At 39.3% G+C, this 7,134-nt stretch overlaps 1 pseudogene; it reads right to left on the bottom strand.

Moving 5' to 3' along the window:
* Nucleotides 1-252: 252 nt before the first annotated feature.
* Nucleotides 253-6,190, bottom strand: LOC118676070 (annotated as a pseudogene).
* Between the last annotated feature and the right edge of the window lie 944 nt (nt 6,191-7,134).

Genomic DNA, 7,134 nt, shown 5'->3' with positions numbered 1-7,134 from the left:
ACTCACAGCTAAACTTGAACAAGGGTCTCTGTCATCTAAATTCCTGAGACCACGGCTCCTCAATGTCCTGTAGGAATCTACTCAACTGAAAGGTAACAAGCACTTCCTTCTTTGGAAACCACCCAAACTCCCCGCCTTCTGCTCTTCTAAAGGAATTGATTGCCAGTAGACAGTTTTATTTCCACCTCCACCCTCCAAAAGCCCTCATCTTTCTTTTCTTTTCTTTTCTCTCTCTCTCTCTCTCTCTCTCTCTCTCTCTCTCTCTCTCTCTCTCTCTCTCTCTTTCTCTCTCTCTCTCTGACAGACAACTGTTTAGTTTTTATTTCATAATCATAAACTTAACTCTGCAATCCAGCTAGACTGGAAAGGGGTAAGGAAATTTTAGAACCCGATGAACTGTGGCAAGAGCACAAAGATTATAGAACACTAGAGGCCCGGTGTATGAATTTGTGCACAGGTGGGGTCTAGCTGGCCTGCCCCAATTGGGGCCAAGCTGGCCGGGAGGAGGGGACTTGGGCAGTTGGCCAGTGGACCCCACCCCTGGGTCGAACTCCAGGTTGAACTCCCAGTAGAACTCCCGGTCAAGGGGAGAATTTGCATATTTGCCTTTAATTATATAGGATTCCAAGCAAATCAGGGTGAAAGGGAGCTCTCCTGAACTACAAGGAATGGTCTGGTGGTTAAGATAAAAACACAAGTCAAATTTATTGGAGTTGTCCACAGTCAGCAATGGTGATCTTCTTGCTGGTCTTGCCATTTCTGGACCCAAAGCGCTCCATGGCTGTCACAATATCCATGCCTTCTTTCACCTGGCAGGAGACCACATGCTTGCCATCCAACCATTCAGTCTTGGCAGCACAGATGAAAAACTGAAAACCAGTTTGTGTTCGGTCCAGCATTTCCCATGGACAAGATGCCAGGACCTGTATGTTTCAGGATGAAGTTCTCATCCTCAAATTTCTCCCCATAGATGGACTTGCCACCTGTGCCATTACGGCTTGTGAAGTCACCACCGCGTCACATAAATCCTGGAATAATTCTGTGAAAGCAGGAACCTTTATAACCAAATCCTTTCCCCCCAGTGCTCAGAGCACAGAAGTTTTCTGCTGTCATTGGAACTTTGTCTGCAAACAGCTCAAAGGAGACGCGGCCCAAGGGCTCACTGTCCAGGGTGATGTCGAAGAACACGGTGAGGTTCACTGTGGCTGGTCATGGGCAGCTCTGTGGTGGTGGCGGCTGCAAAGCCAGCCCTGATCTTTCTTTTCCTCCACTCTGGGTGATGTGGCATAATCCCCACAATGGGCTAGTGTTCCAAGACAGAACCTACAAAAAGGAATGATGCTGTCCTCTGGGGATATCTGCTTTGCATTCAAGCAACCTAAAGACCCTGGGGCAAAGAAACATAATGGCTTGGCTACTTTCTTGCAATGGAAAAGGAAAAAATACCTTTAGCAGAGAAAATCAAGTGCTTTTTTTTTTTTCATTATAGAGCAATAAAAATTTAAAAGCCCGCCTTCAATATAAATACACATATACATATGTAGTATAAAGAAGCAGGTGTTTATGTAATGATATTTATAACATACACAGTTGAATGAATGCCCGTGTGAAAAAAAGACTTTTACTGTAAAAGCAGTAACTTTTATGACAACGACTTATTTCATCTAGTCTTCTACTATTGCCTTTGAGCCACATTCCAAACCCAGGAAAAAAACATGTTTATAAAACTGCAAAGGTCAAGGCCAGTAATGGAAATTGATTTTACATGCTCAGTGGAGTGTTTTTAAAACCATGGAACAGTCTAAGGGAAAAGAAATCTATTTAATTACTCGACAGTCTTTTTTAGTCCATTAAAAAGGCTCCACAATTGTCTACCTCTCCTGAACCAACTTAACATAAATCCCTCCCATTAAAGAAGCACTTCTTAGAAATTGCCCCGAATGCGCCCTGCTGGAGAGGTGAAAACTCCAGAGGATGAACTCAAACTGAGAATAATGATTCCTACATGAGGACAAGCTGCTTCCTTTAAATGTTTTTAATGAGCCAGAAATTCTCACTCAACTCTCCTGTCCAATACCTGAGCAGCTAGTCCCCCTGAACTTGTATTTTCCTCTCTTCACTTTCTGTTTGATGAGATGATGGGGAAGAAATCAATAATAGACTCCACTTCAGGAGCAATTATGGTACATTTTTGGCTTTTTCTCTTTTTGAACTTCAGTCTGTCGTGGTCAACACTAAAAATCTTTTCCCCACATTTCAAAGCAAATTCATGATACGTAATATGAAATATGATTTTACTGTTATTAACAATTGATTGCTTTTTAAATTTTTATCATTTTAGATGAGAACTATAGAAGAAAAAAAGGTATATAAATTAGACTATGGAGCTCCATATCTGAATGACTACTTGGTTACACAAGCAAGTGTGCTTATCTTGATAGGTCAGTGGTCAAATGAGTCTCCTGGGACAATTTTTCTCCGGCAAGGGGAAATCAGACTGCAAGTCTTTCTTAAGATCATTTCCTTCATTAGATCATTAATTCAATTGATTCTATTTAATTAAAGTTCCTGAATAAGGGCATACTCAAGCACTAGTGTCTGGAATTTTAGTAGTCTTTTAATTAATTAATGATGCATTAACTATACAGTATCTATTCTAAGATAGTAATTTGGAAACCATGATAAATGATTTGTACAATCACTGTTAGTTTAAACAAGTTATGTTTCAGATTGATTTTTAGTGCTTACTAACAAGACTTCATTATAACTGCTCTGTCAAGATAGGTACTCATCTAAAGCTACTTCAACTTTCTATCTTACCTGAAATATATTTCTTTCCTGATTCCTTCCCTTGCAGCCCATTCCATGACAGCTTCTTCCTTCAAGCTGCAAGAGTTGCTATTTTTATTCTTCTGAACTGAGTTTTCCAGCCTTTAAAAGGTTTTTTTTAAAAAGTACCTCAATAATTTCCAATGCTGCCCTGGTCAGCTTAGTTCAGTTGGTTAGAGCATTGCCTCGATATGTCAGGATTGTGTGTTCAATCTCCAGTCAGGGCTTGTACAAGAATCAACCAATGAATGCATAAGTAAGTGGGATAACAAATTGACAATAATAATAATAATAATAATAATAATAATACTTTCCATTGTTCATTTGAAATTCATGTTTTCGCTTATATTAGCTACACTAACCTCAGCCAGTTATCCATGGCCTTCCATAACATTTTGAATTACATGTTTAGTTTTCTTCTTCATTTATGCTAAGAAATGGGACCCCAAAATACAGCCATGCCCTAATACCTGGGACCTGTAAATGTTATCCTATTTGGAAAAGGATTTGATGTGATTATGTTAAGGATTTTGAGATGAGGAGTTTGCCCTGGATTATCTGTGTGGGCCCTAAATGCTGTGACATGTCTTTATAAGAAAAAAGTGATAGGGGGAGGTTTGACATACATACCAAGAAGAAGGCAACGTGAAGACTGAACAGAGAGATTTACAGATTCTGAACTTGAAAATGGAAGTGATCCCAAGGTAAGGAATGTCAGTAGCAATCAGAAGCTGAAAGTGAAAGAGAATTTATTCTCCCTTAGAACTTCTGAAGGGAGCACAGCCCTGCGGACACCTTGATTTCAGCCCAGCACTACTGATTTTGGACTTCTGGCCTCTGTAACTGAGAAAGAATAAATAATTCCTATTGTTTTAGACCACCAAGTGTGTGGTATTACAGAGCCATAGGGAATTAACATACTATCCTATTCTTTCCTTTCATTCTCTAAAGCCAAGAAGTCATATAAAAAATCAGTAGTGGATTCATAAAAGCCTATACATCGTTTCAAGTTCAAGGTAGTAACCAAATAAATATTTAAATCTTCAAATATTACCAAAGTGTTGAGATAAAGATTTTATAGTACCTGTTGGATTAGGGAATTATGAAGTCTTCAGTAACCGCAAGAATAGTTTCAATATGTGTTAGGGATGGCAGTCCATATCTAGTATGCAGTAGATTGAGTAGTGAATGGGAAAGATAAAATCAATGATAGACCCAATTTTCAAAAATCATGTTTGTACATAGAGAAATATAAGGCAATTATTTAGCGTGGAATACTAGGCAAAGATAATTTTTTTATTCTTAAAGGGGAGACTTGAGGATATTCATAAGAAAATAGCCAGTAGAGGAAAAAAACTGAACACATAAGAGGAGAGATATTTGATAAAATTAGGTCTCTGAAAGGCTAAGCACGAACTAGTTGTTGTGTTAAAAATCAGCTATGAACAGATAGATACCATGTCCTCAGAGATGGGAATGAAGAAAGTAAAAATGGGTATAAAAGCAACCAATTTTACATATGGCAGATTGTATTTTCCATCCATATATTCTTCAGTAATGTAACTGTACCACTCCTCCATCAAAAGATGGAGTCCTTCTCTTACCCTTGAATGTAGGTTTTTCTTAGTGATTTTCTTGACCAATAGAATGCAGTAGAATTGACATTCTGGGACTTCCATGGCTTATGACCCGGATTTGGAATGCTTGCTCTTGGGCCTCTCCTTTTCAGACCCAGCCACCATGGAGGCACATAGAAAGGCTGGGCCCATGTAGGTACTCTGGTTGACAGCCCCACCCCAGCTCCTAGCTTACAGCTAACAGCAATTGCCAGCCATGTGGGAGTGACATCTTGAGCATCCAACTCAGTCAAATCTTCAATTGTCTATAGGTCAAACTGACTGTAGGTTAAGGTGCAATCACACGAGAGACCCAAAATGAGAACTGCCCAGCTGTGCCTGTCAATCCACAAAATCTTAAGAATAATTTTTGTTTTAAGCCACTGAATCTTGGAATGTTTTGTTACCCAGCCAAGGCTAATCAGAATATGGAAGAATGGAGAGTTAAAAGAGTGCATGCTTTATTTTCTCTTAGTTGAATAGAATGCTAAATGATTTGGAATAGCAAACATGAAGAATGAACAGATAAGTGATCAGGAACATGTAGAAAAATAGTTAAACATGTTGATGGCTCAGTTCATGTCATGGACCCTTAAACTGTGATGGCACCAATCTCCTTTATAATTTTTCTCTAGTAGGGCTCAGAAGATTCATACAGCTTTGAGGTTTGGCAGTACAAATACACAGGAAAACAAGGGGCCAAAGGGCAGAGGAGGTGTTGATTTACCGCTTTGACCATTGAGAAAGTGATCAAAGCAGTAAATCAGTCCTAGGAGCAGGGCTGAATGATGTGTAAGCCACAGAGCGTTAGAGCCCACAAAAATGTTTTAATTTTCTTTTAGAAACAGAAGAAAAATAAACTAAGGCAAAGAAAAGGTTAAATATATATGTAAATATATTTATCTTTATATAAGTGCAATTGTAAAATATAACTTACTTTTTTATTAAGCAAGAAGCCAATGGAGGAAAAAATGTTTAGGGCTCATGAAAATCATTATGTGGTCCTACCTAGGAAGGGCAGACAATATAAGAAAAAAAGAGAGATATTAAGGGTCGGAGATCTTGATAAAACTATTATAAATTTGAAATCAAATTAAGGGAGCAAGGGTCCTAGAAGGATAAGAGATCATAATGAGGAAGTGGAATGTGAGAGTTTTAAGATTTTAGAAAAGGAGAAGGGTCTCATAGGTGATGAGAAGTTCTGAGATATGCTAAAGAGAGGTCTGAAGGGAAGTGGCTATCTGAGCACAGGAGATCAAAGATGGTAGTTGGTAGAAAGTTGAGAAGGTCCTTTACACTGAAGTGATTCCCCCATAGTGGCAAGAGTTAGAAAGACTAGGATTCTATATGGACCAAAGATTTGTGTCTATAATTAAACACATAAAAATTGAAGTAATAGATGAAAAAAATTTTTTTCTTAGTTGACATTTACTGACAAAATCCACATTAAGTGGAATTTTGGGAAGCTCCTTAATCAAGTTTTAAAAAAATGAAATAAATTTTAAGTACTTCTTTTCTACCAAAACTAATGTGAATTTCTTTTTCTTTTAATTGAGATATAATTGACATTTTGTAAGGACAGGAAAAGGCCTTTCTTTTTCTTTGCTGTGGCCTTCCACAATTTGTGAGAAGGTAATTAAACCCCAAGATTGTTAGCTCTTCTGGTTCAAACTGAGGGACAAGATAAACTACTCTCAAGGCTACATTCTTACATCCACCTCCTCCCTGCTATTTTCAGAACTCAGGGATAATTCATACCAAGGAGTCTCTAGTTAGTAGAAAGTTCCCTCCCCACCCCTCATCCCCACCCCTTCAGACAAGCCTCTTTTGAACTCTTTATAACTTTTGCTCTTAAGCATGTTTTACAGGCTTGGGAAAAATCCTGATAAGACACCTCCCTAGGACATCCTCAGGACTATCTCCTGAAAAACAAACAACTCAACTTCAGCACCCAATCCTCTTGCCTTCCTTGTCACCTAGAAACAGCAGCCAAGACTCTTTAAAAAGAGAAGCCACTTTTTGTTTCTTGCCCTGTATTGATTGGCAGTACCACTTAGCCCTTTCCCTTTGTGGAAAGGACAGTAAACTTCCTCTCTGCATCTCTTCTTATAGTTGTGAATTCTTCCACAGTCCCTGTCCCCGTCAAACCCTAACACATACGGAGTATAACATTAATTTATGGTATAAAACATAATAATTTGATATTTATATTTGTTGCAAAATGATCACCACAAGTCCACTTCATGTCCATCACTATACATAGTTACAATTTTTTTCTTGTGATTCAAACTTTTAAGATCTACTCTCTTAGTAACTTTCAAATATGCAATACAGTATTATTAATTACTAGAGGCCCGGTGCACAGATTCATGCACTGGTGGAGTCCCTTGGCTTGGCCTGTGGGGATTGGGGCAAAACCGGCTCTCTGACATCCCCCAAGGGGTCCCAGATTTCGAGAGGGTGCAAGCCAGGCCGAGGGACCCCACTGGTGCACCATTGGGGCCAGGGAGGGACCGCGGGAGGGCTCCAGGGCTCTGTCTGGTCCATCTCCCCCAGTCCCAATTGGCCAGACCCCAGCAGCAAGCTAACCTACTGGTCGGAGCATTTGCTCCCTGGTGGTCAGTGTGCATCATAGCGACTGGTCAAATGGTCAAACTAATGGTCGGCACTTAGCATATTAGGCTTTATT

Source organism: Myotis myotis, unplaced genomic scaffold, assembly GCF_014108235.1.
Source record: "Myotis myotis isolate mMyoMyo1 unplaced genomic scaffold, mMyoMyo1.p scaffold_m19_p_2, whole genome shotgun sequence".
Lineage (NCBI taxonomy): Eukaryota > Metazoa > Chordata > Mammalia > Chiroptera > Vespertilionidae > Myotis > Myotis myotis.
This window is presented reverse-complemented; position numbering and strand designations above follow the sequence as displayed.